Source organism: Oncorhynchus keta, chromosome 10 (assembly GCF_023373465.1).
Source record: "Oncorhynchus keta strain PuntledgeMale-10-30-2019 chromosome 10, Oket_V2, whole genome shotgun sequence".
Taxonomy (NCBI): Eukaryota; Metazoa; Chordata; class Actinopteri; order Salmoniformes; family Salmonidae; genus Oncorhynchus; species Oncorhynchus keta.
Window position 1 is genome coordinate 65,125,761 of NC_068430.1, and position 15,524 is coordinate 65,141,284.

Here is a 15,524-nt window from a genome sequence, read left to right on the forward strand (position 1 = left end):
TGGTGTACTTCTTAACCTCTTGCTCCTACCTGACACGCAGTCGTCCCATCTAGACATCTGGAAATGCAAATGCGCTACGCTAAATGCTAATAGCACTCGTTAAAACTCAAACGTTCATTAAAATACACATGCAGGGTATTGAATTAAAGCTACACTCGTTGTGAATCCAGGCAACAAGTCAGGTTTTTAAAATGCTTTTCGGCGAAAGCATGGGAAGCTATTATCTGATCGCATGTAACACCCCAAAAGAACCGCAGGGGACGTAAACAAAATAATTAGCATAGTCGGCGCTACACAAAACGCAAAATAAAATATAAAACATTCATTACCTTTGACCATCTTCTTTGTTGGCACTCCTAGATGTCCCATAAACACTATTGGGTATTTTTTCGATTAAATCGGTCCATATATAGCGTAGATATCGATCTATGAAGACTGTGTGATCAACGAAAAAAATAGCGTTTTTATAACGTAACGTCATTTTTTTAAATTAAAAAGTTGACGATAAACTTTCACAAAACACTTGAAATACTTTTGTAATGCAACTTTAGGTATTAGTAAACGTTAATAAGCGATCAAATTGATCACGAGGCGATGTATATTCTATAGCTGTACGTCTGGAAATAATGTCCGGGTAAATCTCAACCAAAATATCCGGTCGGAGACCTGAAGAAATGGGCTGTCTCTTCTTCATTTGACCAAGAAACAAATCGTAGGCAAATGACAAGACTGTTGACATCGTGTGGAAGCTGTAGGTATTGCAACCTCGGCCTCATTTAATGTGGTTCACCTTTATCAATCGGTTGAAGTTGCGCATGGATATATTTTTCCATTTTCAGTGATCAGATTTTCCTGCACTTTTCGATGAAACGCACGTTCTGTTATAGTCACAGCCGTGATTTAACCAGTTTTATAAACGTCTGAGTGTTTTCTATCCACACATACTAATCATATGCATATACTATATTCCTGGCATGAGAAGCAGGGTGCTGAAATGTTGCGCGATTTTTAACAGAATGTTCGAAAAAGTAGGGGGTAGGAGTAACAGGTTAAAGAAGAGAGTCTTGTAGATCGTATGGTTGAGCATGGCGTACTTCTTGATACTAGCCATCCCGGATCCGGGATCGTGAATACAGCCTCAAGCTCATTACCATAACGCAACATTAACTATTCATGAAAATCGCAAATGAAATGAAATAAATATGCTAGCTCTCAAGCTTAGCCTTTTGTTAACAACACTGTCATCTCAGATTTTCAAAATATGCTTTTCAACCATAGCAAAACAAGCATTTGTGTAAGAGTATTGATAGCTAGCGTAGCATTTAGCGTAGCATTCAGCGGGCAACATTTTCACAAAAACAAGAAAAGCATTCAAATAAAATCATTTACCTTTGAAGAACTTCGGATGTTTTCAATGAGGAGACTCTCAGTTAGATAGCAAATGTTCAGTTTTTCCAAAAGACAAATCGCTCCGTTTTGTTCATCACGTTTGGCTACCAAAAAAACACGAAAATTCAGTCATCAAAACGCCAAACTTTTTTCCAAATTAACTCCATAATATCGACTGAAACATGGCAAACGTTGTTTAGAATCAATCCTCAAGGTGTTTTTCACATATCTCTTCGATGATATATCGTTCGTGGAAGTCTGCTTTCTCCTCTGAATCACATGGAAGAATGCTTGCAGCTGAAGATTACGCACCAATTTCGACAAAGGACACCGGGCGGACACCTGGTAAATGTAGTCTCTTATGGCCAATCTTCCAATGATATGCCTACAAATACGTCACAATGCTGCAGACACCTTGGGGAAACGGCAGAAAGTGTAGGCTCGTTCAGGGAGCATTCACAGCCATATAAGGAGACAATAGAAAACAGCGCCTCAAATATTTAGCTCACTTCCTGTTTGAAGTTTCATCTTGGTTTCACCTGCAGCATCAGTTCTGTGGCACTCACAGATAATATCTTTGCAGTTTTGGAAACGTCAGAGTGTTTTCTTTCCAAAGCTGTCAATTATATGCATAGTCGAGCATCTTTTCGTGACAAAATATCTTGTTTAAAACGGGAACGTTTTTTTCATCCAAAAATGAAATACTGCCCCTAGAGTCTCAAGATGCTTTTTTCTCCATCAACAAGGGTAACGATTTCAAATGTACCGCCGTTTATTCCAAATGAGCTATTGGAGCGCGAGTTATTGCGCTTTGGGAAGTTCACCAGTTCAATTAAGGTTGTCCCGTTGGGTTGCAAACACCCGGCATTGAAACAGGTAATGTCGTTTCGGCGACAGGTGTTTATGTTTTTGGACTCGTGACATGCTTGCCCGAAAAGGGAGAAGGCAAGCGGTAGAGCAGCCACAAGCACCTGTTGCTGAGGAACAAGTTATCCGTGTTGAGGGCACGGAGTTGCAACTTGTTTTAGAGGGAAATGTTATGCAGCAGAAAAGTATTGTTGTCGAAGGTAAGGATGTATCTGAAGTGCCAGTTCCTCAGACTGGTGAGCAGCTGCCCAGTACGAGTACTGGGGTAAAGGAGGGGGTTCATGTGGAGCTAGGCTCCCAGGTAGCGGAGGAGGTGCCCAATATGAGTGCTGGGGTAGAGGGGGTTCATGTGGAGCTCGGCTCCCAGGTAGTGGAGGAGATGCCCACTACTAGTAACGGGGTACAGGAGGGTTTTCATGTGGAGCTAGGCTCCCAGGTAGTGGAGGAGATGCCCACTACGAGTGCTGGGGTTCATGTGGAGCTAGGCTCCCAGGTAGTGGAGAAGATGCCCACTATGAGTAATGAGGTTCAGGTGGGGCTAGTCTCCCAGGTAGTGGAGGAGATGCCTGGTACAAGTGATGAGGTGCAAGTGGGGAGTGTTGAAAGGGATGTGGTAGAGGGGACTCAGTTGTCTGTGGTCTCAGCTGAGGATCAGGAGAAGGATATGGATATCTCTTTTAATATGATAGCTGCTGGTGAGGACTCAATTTACGATCTTGAGGAGGTAAATTAGTTTCTGGATCAGACTTTTGGGAAATCTGTCAAATTGGCAGATTATTTTGATGTTGATAAGTTTGTGAGGTCAGCTGTGATGTTACAGAAGACGGTGGGGTTAGACCAATTGAGTGAGAAGAAGCGGTTTCGCTTGAGGAAATGTATTACTGCTGTTGCAGCAGCAAAAGGTGGTGGGAAACGTGGTCAGGTTAAGAGAAGATTAAATTAATGATGATGATCATGCCTCATAGGGTGTCTTTTTTTCTCCTTGGTTTCTCTGTGGTTTCTTCTGCTTTTCTTTTCTTTTTTCTACATGGAGGTACTAAGGGGAGGTTCTCTCAATATTAATGGGGGGACAGGAAAAAGAGGGCTTGGGTATTAGAAGTAATAAAACAGAAAAGGCTTAATTAATGTAGTTTTCCTACAGGAGACACATAGTGATGAGGAAAATGAGTTTGACTGGGGTATGTGGTGGGAGGGGCAGCATGTACTCAGTCATGGTACTAATTTCAGTGCTGGGGTGGCAATCTTGTTTTCCTCAGGTTTAGGGGTGACTGTGGTATCAACAACAGAGAATGTCAAGTGTCGGGTTTTATTGGTCAAGGTGGATGTTATGGGGGTTTTCTTTGTTGTTGAATGTTTATGCTCCTAATGAGGGTACAGAGCGTATTGCTATATTTGATCAAATAAAAGAAACCTTAACAGTGTGATCAAGAGGGGTGTATGGTTTTAGGGGGTGACTGGAACTGTACAGTGGATTTAACTGTTGATCGCGCCTCTGAAGATCCACTCCTGCGGTCAGCCACTTGCCTGTCTGGTCTATTAACTGAGTTTGAGCTTTCTGATGTGTGGAGAGTAAGGAATGCCAAAGTTAGGCAGTACACATGGCTAAAAATTAATGAAGGTTGTGTCAGTGCAGCAAGGTTAGATAGGTTGTATGTATCTGAGCAATACTGTAGTAGGGTTGGAAAGTGTGCCATTACTCCTGTGGGTTTCTCTGATCATCAAATTGTTACTGTTGATATTCACTTGTCCTGTCCACGAAGGTCATCATCTTACTGGTATTTTAATGTTAAATTGTTACATGATGTCATGTTTTGTGACAGGTGTTTGTTGTTTTGGGAAAAATGGAGGGTTACAAAAGGGAATTTTGAGTCCTTGAGACAATGGTGGGAGGTTGGGAAGGCCCAAATACGAGTATTTTGTCAACAGTATACTGCTCTGTCTCAAATTGATAAAGAGACTAAGTCTATTGAATTGAAGCTGCTCACTCAGAACGACCCTGGACTAGTCATGAATTTACAGGACAAGAGACATGAACTGAGGTCGTTTCTGCATGAAAGAGTGAAGGGTGCCTTGATTAGGTCTCGTTTCGCTTCCCTCGAGGATATGGATGCTCCTAGCGCTTAAAAAGAAAACGTAGGACAGTCGACATTGCAACGTAAACAGATGGTCTGCCTGACCACGGATGACATTGAAATGCGTCAACACTCGGCCCTCTATAAGGCGGAGGATTGTGACTCTCTGTGTACTGAACAGTTGTTACACGGTCTTCCTCAATTGGGACCTGAGCAGAGAGTCGCATTGAACTCTGACATTACACTGCAAGAGCTGTCCACAGCAGTTATGCAGCTCTCAACAGGCCGAGCCCCTGGCATCGATGGTTTACCATCTCAGTTTTATAAGCACTTTTGGGGTTCTTTTCATGAGGGTTCTCTTCCTGTATTCTGTCAACGTGCGGTGCTTTCACTGTTGCCAAAAAAGGGTGATTTGGCTCTCATAAAAAATTGGAGACCTGTTGCTTTGCTGTGCGCAGAATACAAAATTGTTTCTAAATGTCTCTCAAACAGGTTGAAAGAGTATCTGGGATTGTTGATCCACAAGGACCAGTCCTACTAGATCGCTCTATTGTTGACAACTTGCTTCTGATAAGAGATGTTTTAGACATTTGTAAACTGTCTGATGTAAATGTGGGTTTACTTTCTTAGGATCAGGAGAAGGCTTTTGATCGTGTGGACCACCAGTACTTTTCGTTTAAAACGATGAAAGCCTTTGTGTTTGGGGATGTTTTTTTGTCTTGGATGAATTTACTGTATGCTGGGGTCTCGTGTATGGTGAAGGTGGGGGTGGTTTGAGTTGCCCCATCCCTGTCTAAAGGGGCATCAGGCAGGGATGCCCAATTTCAGGGCAGTTATATAGTCTGGCGATTGAACCAATGCTTTGTTTCTTAAGAGCGAAGCTTACTGGTTTCTCTGTGCCTGGTGTAATGAATGGTCCCACGATAGCACTGTCTGCGTATGCAGATGACGTGATAGTTTTTATTACAGGGGGTGAGGATGTTAAGGTTCTCTCAAACACTTTAAAGGTGTATGAGGGGGCCTCCTCAGCTAGAGTCAATTGGGGAAAGAGTGAAGCGCTGTGGGCAGGTCGGCTTCAAACGGGGTCCGTTCCACGGTTACTAGGGGGGCTTCAGTGGGGCAAAGATGGGATGAAGACTTGTTTATTTTCTAGGCTCCGGTGTCTTTCAGAAAATGAACTGGGAGGATGTAGCGGAGAAAGTGTGTGCCAGACTGTCTTATAGGGGAAGGGTCCTGGTAGCTAATAATCTTGCTGCCTCTACCCTGTGGCACAGACTAATGATTTTACAGCCACCAAAGGGTCTGATACAAGAGCTTCAGAGGACCCTTGTCAATTTCTTCTGGTCTGGACAACACTGGATTAAAGCTGCAGCCCTGTACCTGCCACTGCACGAGGGTGGGCAATGCCTGGTGGACATTTCCTCTAGAATCATGGCTTTCTGGCTTCAAGCAGCCCAGAGATTGTTGTACAGAGACGGTTCGAGCTGGGTCGAAATAGCCTACATATTGATGAGGAAAGCGGGCTGTTTGGGCTTAGACAAGCACCTTTTCCTCTTAAAGCTGGAGGGGGGTGATTTGCCTGGACTGACTCCATTTTATGAGTCTGTTATGCAGGCTTGGAGAGTCCTTGTCAAGTCCCGTAAGACCTGCATGTGGCTTTTTGAAGAGCCTATTTTTCACAACACTGCCATCCAGTCCCGTGTTCTGGGTTCAGCTAGCCTACGTTCATGCCTGTTAGGCGTGGGGTGTACCAAGCTGGGTCATCTGATGCGGAGCAGGAGCAGATCGTTGGAGGAGCTGGGAGAAAGAGCGGGGATCCGATCATCTCGCCTACTGAGGAAGGTTGTCGCTGAGGTCTGCGACTCCTTGCCAGTGCTTCATCTGCAGTATGTGACTGACACTTCCAATTCTGATCGGTGGAAGGAGGGTCTGGATTATGTGTTCCTTGCACTGATTGTTAGTGCTGCGATGGGGACATTCGAGGAGGATGTGGGGACGCTGCTTTCCTTCGATACCCCGGACCTGGGGGAGTTCAAGGAGGTGGGAAAGAAGGTCATGTATAGAACATGTGTAAAGGTACCCCTTGGAAGGGGTAAAATCAACGAGGTGGGCGGGTGTGCTTGGTCCAGGTACCTCTCCAAAAGGCTGTTGGCGATCATCATACAAACTGCCTATTGATAAGAGGACAGCTGGCCTCCAATGGAGGATAATACATGGAGCTATAGCCACCAACATGCATCTCGTACACCTGGACCCTACTGTTGGGGAGGGGTGTCCATTCTGTGCTGAGTCTGAATGTCTGGCACATCTGTTTTTAATGTGTCCCAGGTTGGTCGGGATGATTGAACTGATCACTAATTGGAGCTTTTCTCTTCCCAACTGTATATATTTGGACCAAAGTACAGGTTCAGTCAAAAGGGTGTACTTGTTGCTTAATTTTGTGTTAGGGGCAGCAAAATTAGAGATATGGAAGACCCGAAAGAACAGTATTCAGGGACAGGGCTCTGTGGATGTGGTGGGAATGCTGGAGGGAATGTTGGCAGCGAGACTAAGGGTTGAGTTTGCCTATTATGAACTTGTCAACAATATTGATCTGTTGTTGAGTATATGGGGTATTCAGAGGCTGTTGTGTGTAGTTACTGTGGAGGAGGAATTGGAGTTGTGTTTTTAATTGATGTGTAACTGTGGTTTTGTATGAGTATTTATTGTGTGGTGGGCCCCCATACCCAGTAAAGATGATTTAAATCTCAATCTCAATCTCACTCTCACACTCTCTCTCACTCTCTCTCTCTCTCTCTCTTACTCCTGCTCTCCTTCCCCATCTTGGTCCATTGATTGGCAGACTTCAGAAATTGTGAAAGACTCCAGCCACCCAAGTCATAGACTCTGGTACCGCACGGCAAGCGGTACCAGTGCACCAAGTCTCGAATTAACAGGGCCCTGAACAGCTTCTACCCCCAAGCCATAAGACTGCTAAATAGTTTGTCTGGGAAGGTATTTGGTTAACTATTTAACTATCTGCATTTGTACATATCTACCTCAATTACCTCAATTACTTCATACCCCTCACATTGACTCGGTACTGGTACCTCGTGTATATAGCCAAGTTATCGTTACTCAATGTGTATTTATTATTACGTGTTTTACTTTTCTAGTATTTCTCTATTTTCTTTCTTTCTGCGTAGCTGGGAAGGGCCTGTAGTAAGTAAGCATTTCACTGTCTACTCCTGACTTTTACAACACGTGACAAATAACATTTGATTTGTCTGAGCCAAGCTCCCTTCGGCACCCAGCCTCATGGATATACAACCCTGGTCTGCTACAGGGCCTTCTGTTTTAATGAGACACACACACACACACACACGCACACGCACACGCACACGCACACGCACACGCACACACACGCACGCACGCACGCACGCACACACACACACACACACACACACACACACACACACACACACACACACACACACACACACACACAGAGCGGACAGATCCAGGTAAATAATTACCTGTGTTGTGGAGGAATCCCTTTGGCATTTAACATGTCTCACGGATGAATGGGAGATGTATGTGTGAAAGTCAGGGGCCATGGCTCAAACTCATGCTGGTGGCAGGTGTGTGTGTGTGCAGGGGCTAGTTCTATAGTGAAAGATGGCTAATAAAACTGACAGGCAGGAGAAATGGGAAAAACAGTAGGAATCCTCATGTCTTGCAAGTTGGCGGGTGTGACAGAATCGATGTAGGGAGGGAGGAAGTGAATGAGCGGGGCTAAGACAATGAAAGAGGTGGTGGTGGTGGGGGGGGTCTCTAGGTAGAGTAGAGAGAGTCGGCTCTGGAACAGTGGTGATGGATCAGTAGAGACACTGCATGGGAAAACCTCCTCTCCTGCCTGTACAGACAGAGACCAGGTGTATTGATCTAGCATAGCTATCGCTTGCAAAGTAAACAGAACCCCAAATCAATAGATTCGCTGTTTCTTTCATATAGCAGTTGGTGAAAACAAACAATCGCATAAATGGATGAGCGCTTCCTGCTTTCTGAGCTCTGGGTCATTTAATGTGAATAGAGATGTTTTAAGAGTGCGGCAGTTTATCCATTTGCTGAACAACAAGGGACTGAGCCCGCAAATTGTACGTTTGTTATTCTACTGCATCCAGACGGTCTAGCCTGTCTGATTTGATTTGATTTGATTTGTGTAGCTCTGTGTTGTTGTTTTTGTCGGACTGCTTTGCTTTATCTTGGCCAGGTCGCAAGTCACAGTTGTAAATGAAAACTCAACTGGCCTACATGGGCAAATAAAGGTGAAATATATATATATATTTTAAATTACTCCCTTCAGCCCCCACCCCATGAAACCTAATGTCTACACTGACTGTCATATGTGTTCAGAATTTGTACCGTCCTGAGAATTCCTGTCTGGGTCAGTACACAGTACCATCTCTGCAGCCATCTGTAGACAAGCATATTAGGGTAGTGGGTTCGATTCCCGGGACCACCCATACGTAGAATGTATGCAAACATGACTGTAAGTCGCTTTGGATAAAAGCGTCTGCTAAATGGTATTTATTTATAATGGACTTGTCTCATAGCCCCCAGTGCTCAGCTGGAGTGTGTGTGTGTGTGTGTGTGTGTGTGTGTGTGTGTGTGTGTGTGTGTGTGTGTGTGTGTGTGTGTGTGTGTGCTTGCATGTGTATTAAGGAAAGACTTTGTTTGTGCGGGTATCTATGTGTGTGTTTGTGCGAGTATCTATGTGTGTGTGCGTGTGTGTCTCTGTATGTGCCTTGGCCTTGATAGGAGCAGTGCAGGCTGATGAGCTGTGTACTCTGGGAGTAGAATCTTTTCTCTTTGTTTTGCATCCCATTTCCTCCTGGCCCGTCAGCCGATCAATAATGTCATTCTTAACCAGTCAGTGCTGCGCCGGGCTGAGACTGCAGTAATTACCTTCTCCATTAACGGACCACATCTCCCATTATACTGTAAGCAGCTTTCATTAGCCTCCTCTCTGCTGCCACTGGCAGGCCCAGCCAAGGGCCAAAATACATACTCAGGAAGTCATCATGTGAGCGCACACACCAACTCAATCTTATCCTTGCAGATACATTCACATGTACACACACACATACACACACAAACTCTCTCATTTTGTCAGCCAGTGTACCCATCACAGAACATTGACTTGGTAATGTCCAATGTAGTAATTATATTAATATGTGGCTGACCACCCAGTGGTCAGTCTTTTAGTCTGGAGTCAGAGACAAAGAGCTAACCTCTCTCTGTATATACAGTAGGACAGTCTTTATTCAACGACCTTTGAGCCAAGCCAGATTCATCTCTTTGACCAACGCTATCTTTTTGACCAATAGGTCTATTCTTGCTATTTGACCAATCAATTGCCAAATATGGTTTTGACACTGCAGTTATCTGGGTAGATTTCAAGGAAACAACAATGGATTTTCTATAGGCTTGTGAAATTTGTGAAAAAAGCACAACCACAATCCAAAGACCCATATCATCATTATATTCTCCCTGAGTGTCGAATAAATGAGTCCTTTTCTTTGTACTTAGGGATGCGTGGCCTGACCCGTGAAAAGTAAGTGCAAAAAGAAACCGTTATCCATCTGCATTCTCTCTGGCGCCACATGTTCCGCTTCTTTTATATTACTCTGCTATCTCCCTGAATTGACGGCAGTGTGCTCATGGTGTCAGGAGACTTCAATTAGCTCTCCGCTACGCTCCGTTGCACGCTCTGTCCTTTCTCCGGGAGAGGGCCTTAAATCGTCTGAAATACCACGGCCATTAAGTGTTAATGCCCTAATGTCTATTTAAACAGGAGACTGAAACAGGCAGGCAAGGCAAAGACCCTCTGTGCACTCTTAGTCACGATGCAGATCCTTTTGGAGTAGTTTTGGAATATTGAGTCATCAGTTCACCCCACAGGAGGTGTGTGGCACCTTAATTGGGGAGAACATGCTCGTGGTAATGACTGGATCGAAATGAGTGGAATGGTATGAAATAGATTAAACACATGGTTTCCAAGTGTTTGATGCCATTCCATGAACTCCGTTCCGGACGTTATTATGAGCCAGTCTCTCCTCAGCACAGTATGTTTTTGTTATGATCTGCCTATATCTTTGTGAATGCCTTTTGAAAGACTAAGGAATATTAGACAGACTAGACTGTCGCTAGCTAGTGTCTGTAACTGTTGCCACCGCATCAGGTCAAGGTCAACTATTGACTTATTCTGCTGCATCCAGACGGTCTAGCCTGTCTGAAAATAGAATGTCATCCTCTCCTGTCTCTGGCAAACCCTGCGGCAGAAGCTAAATTAAATCACCAAACTGTATTTAACACAGATACCACAGCCACTGTAAGAAAAAATCCCACTGACTTTCCTCCCCAAGGACATTCCCGAGGTCCATAGATGCTAAGTAAGAAACTTCCAAATGGTCGACAGAACCATGATAATCCATGCAGCACCTGGGATAATACAAAGAAAGCGAAATAACAAAATGCACTTTTTGACGTCCTCTCCTTTTTGACGTCCTCTCCCCTGACAACTGATGGATGGGTGTTTAATGGAGGGGACCCGTGGCTGATGCCAGTGGGGTGTGAAAGGCACATTGGCACAGCGTGAGAGCCTGCCAGCCATGACCGGCACAGCTAGCAGTAAAGCCAGCCATTATGCCCGTGCAGGGCAACTCAACTTCACCACACGTCAGAACCCACCACTCTCACCAAGGTGAATTCATTAAAGGTAAACTGCCCCTTAAAACCAACTTCTCTGAATTTAAACTGCCCATGGGGCATAGATATGAGTAGGAAACGCTAATTATAGTGTCAAATTTGACTACAAGTGTAAATAGGATCATTTGGATCATAAAGTCAGTCTCTTTCAAAATAGAGTTTAGTCAGACTTCAGACATACTTGAGGGTTTAGTTTGGATTACAATTATGACAACAATTCATGGCCATTTTATGACCCGTTAAGACGTTATGGCACCTAGTTTTCTGTGATTGGGCGAGTTTGCTTTGCATGGCTTGGTGCCCTGGGTGGGCGGAGATCTCTCTTTAGGAGGACCAATGGAATGGTCGAACATGAGCAAACTCTGCCCATCCGTGGCACCGGGTTCACACAAAACAGATTTGCCCACTGGAACCTCTTCTCCAGAGAACATGTGGTTAGAACTTGCCTTTGCTCGGGAAATAGCTACCCTAGTGATAATGGGCTTCCATAAAGTTGTTCAACAAACTTCGGGAGATGGCCAGGATATGGATTACATCCAACTAGTTTCTATTTGGGTTGTCAACTGTCAAACCTGAGACTAGTGTGTTGGTAAGTAGCTATGTTTTGTTTTTAGCTAGCTAGCTTCATGTCATTATTTGATAGGCTTTATCGTCAGGTAGCCTAGTGGTTAGAGCATTGGGCCAGTAACCAAAAGGTTGCTAGATCAAATCCCAGAGCTGGCAAGGTAAAAATATGTAGTACTGCCCCTGAACAAGGCAGTTAACCAACTGTTTTATCTATAGCTAGCTAGCTGCATGTCATTATTTGGTTGGTTATACAGGCAGGTATGGCAGGTAGCCTAGTGGTTAGAGCATTGGACTAGTAACCAAAAGTTGCCAGATCAAATGGCCGAGCTGACAAGGTCAAAATATGTCGTTCTGCCCCTGAACTAGGCAGTTCACCCACTGTTCCTAGGCTGTCGTTGTAAATAAGAATTTGTTCTTAACTGACTTGCTGCTATGATACTCTGCAACTAGCTAAGTACATAGCCTCTCCCTAACCTTCAATGTGAGAGGAAGATTTGCATAGCAAACATGAGTGTTACTTATACGCTCCCATTAATCTATACCGTTACTTGCATGCTTTGCTTAAGTTTAATAACATTCCCATCCATCCTTTTTGTAAATTTTACTACATTTCTGCAAGTGTGTGTTTACTGTATATTCATTTGAAGTTGTTGTGTTCGAGTTTGACTTCGAGCTCCAAGCTTGCCAAGGTGACACCCAAAATAAAATGGACTTGGCTTCGATTCACCACATCTCCTCTGCTTGGATACCCCCTCCCACTAGGCTGATCATTACGACCAACCCAAACGCCTGCCAAATGATTGGCAGCCAGCCCGCCAAGCGCTTGGAGACAGAAATGTAAGAAATGCCCTTCCAATGGTGTCACCCTGACAACCTGTTTAAGGCTATTTCCTAACATGTCGATTAAAAGTCACTTATTATTTCTGCTATTTATGCCACTCGCCTTTTAAAGACCCACTCCTCAATGGGTAAGCCTATATACTATTCATTTAAATCAGGGGTGTCAAACTCATTCTACGGTGGGCCGAGTGTTTGCAGGTTTTGGGTTTTTCCTTTCAATTAAGACCTAGACAACCAGATGAGGGGAGTTCCTTACTAATTAGTGACCTTAATTCATCAATCAAGTACAAGGGCGGCGCAAAAGCCCACAGAGACTTTACCCTCCATGGAATGAGTTTAACGTCGTTTAAATGATCAAAACCAGCTGGAAATATCAGAGAGAGTGGGCCTTTAATACAGGCTTTGATTCAGCCAGACTCACAGATACCCCGCTGCTTTAAAGGACGTTAAATGGGACTGTTGTTGGTCTTCTTCTAGGGTCGTGTGTCTCACTTGTCCTTCTTTCCGATTCACCTACCGCTGTGCTGCATGAGATCACACATTCCCAGTGTGAGCGAGCTCGGGAATCAGGGAACACCGCTGACTCATTCCCGCTAACTTTCCCAGATGCAACTCCATGACATTCTGTTATTTCGAGTTTCCCCCTGGTTTTTCCCCGTCTGTGTTGTTACAGACAATTAGGGGGGGACATAAGTATTCAGCTGGCATGGCGGCAACGGTGGTGTGGCAGCCTGTTCATGTCATAGCCAATCACGTTCAAAGTGACAAACTGGTGATGACACCTCGGCGTGACTAAATAAATGATGGAGTGTGGAGCTGAGGGAGAAAAGGGCTGGGTGTTTCTATCATCTTTATGGGCGCTTTACAGGCTACACTTCCCCCTCTCTGACTCTCCCCCCTCTCTCTGTCTCTCCCCCTTCTCTCAGAAACTCTCCCCCTCTCAGACTCTTCCCTCTCTCTGACTCTCCCCCTCAGACACTCTCCCCCTCTCTCTCTGACTCTCCTCTCTGACTCTCCCCCCTCTCTCTCTGACTCTCCCCCCTCTCTGACCCTCCCTCAGAATCTCCCCCCTTGCTCTCTCTGACTCTCCCACCTCTTTCTCTGACTCTCCCCCTCTGACTCTCCCCGCTCACTCTCTGACTCTCCCCCTCTCTCTGACTCTCCCTCCTCTCTCCGCCCTCGCTCTCTCTCGCCTCGAGTCTCCCCCCCCTCTCTCTCTGACTCTCCCCCTCTGACTCTCCCCGCTCACTCTCTGACTCTCCCCCTCTCTCTCTGACTCTCCCTCCTCTCTCCGCCCTCGCTCTCTCTCGCCTCGAGTCTCCCCCCCCTCTCTCTCTGACTCTCCCCCTCTGACTCTCCCCGCTCACTCTCTGACTCTCCCCCTCTCTCTAACTCTTCCCCCCCTCTCTCTCTCTCTCTCTCTCTCTCTCTCTCTCTCTCTCTCTCTCGCTCTCGCTCTCTGATTCTCCCCCCTCTCTCTGACTCTCCCCCTTCTTTCTCTCTGACTCTCCCCCTCTTTCCCTCTCTGACTCTCCCCCTCTCTCTCTCTCTGACTCTCCACCTCTCTCTCTGACTCTCCCCACTCTCTCTGACTTCCCCCTCTCTCTTTCTCTCTCTCTCTCTTGTCCCATTTATGCACTGTAGTATAAACAAACAGAGGTGTGACTCCGAGAGAGAGTGTCCAGGATGAGCCACAACACAATCACACTCACATTTAGTGCACCAGTTGTGATGGGCCATGGTCAAAAGTAGTGCCCTATATAGGGAACAGGGTGCCATTTGGGACGCAGGCTAGATCTCCCCAATGATGATTCATGGGTTTAATCTAGTCTGCCCCACACCCTCCCACCAACAATGCTGGAGCTTAACACATCACTGCCTCCGCAGGACCCACCACCATTTGTCCTATTTAGGACACCGTCATCCCCCGCTGATATTCCGAGACAATTCAGGCGCAGTGTCTCGCTCTGCCGGCAGGCAACCATCCTCACGTTGGGCGCCAAGCCACCATCTAAGAGAGAGAACATAACATTGGACGCTACCAACTCCAATTACTTTTAAAACAGGTTGAATACTGTAGTTTTAAAGTGTATTGTCATTCAACAACTTACAGTGCCTTGCGAAAGTATTCGGACCCCTTGAACTTTGCGACCTTTTGCCACATTTCAGGCTTCAAACATAAAGATATAAAACTGTATTTTTTTGTGAAGAATCAACAACAAGTGGGACACAATCATGAAGTGGAACGACATTTATTGGATATTTCAAACTTTTTTAACAAATCAAAAACTGAAAAATTGGGCGTGCAAAATTATTCAAAAGGTCGCAAAGTTCAAGGGGGCCGAATACTTTCGCAAGGCACTGTATATCATCACAAATTGAAGCGAAGTAGAAAATCCCTTCGAAGTAAATCTGACCTGGAAGTAAACAGCATCTCTCTCTACAAGACATTGCAGTGTAAAGAGTTGTATTCCATTGTCCCTCTTTGACCTTAAGTCCATCACCGGCCTCAATAAACCTCAATTGATTTTGCTGTGGCTTTTTATTGCTACATAACTTGAAAACCAGATAGCATCAGTCCTCCTATTCCTATTTCCACCTCCGGGCTGGCTGGTTGTCCAATCCCAGATCCGTTGTGCTGTATTGCCCATAGAAATATAATCTCTAGAACGGGCCCATTCAAGTAAATTATGCTGTGATGCGGTGGGCTCGCAGCCATTGTGAGTGTACCAGTCAAATTGCCAGGGTTAGTGGTTCCAAGGCCCTTCTATAGATTCTATTTCTATGGTATTGCCAACTCCTATGGTAGCACAAACAGATTACCAGGCTAGAGCTATGCTAAATAAGCTATTTAACATGTCTTAAATATTACTTTAATGTCCCAGCAGGGAACGAAGAAAAATTCAAAGGGGGCATGAGGATACAGTTTTGCAGGAAGAAGAGCAGAGGAAGGCCCCAGAGTTTTCCAAGCTGGAGTTTTGAAGCCGAAAGATAAGGATGTTTGTGCCCAGCGTGAAATAGCAGGAATCCTCTCAATGT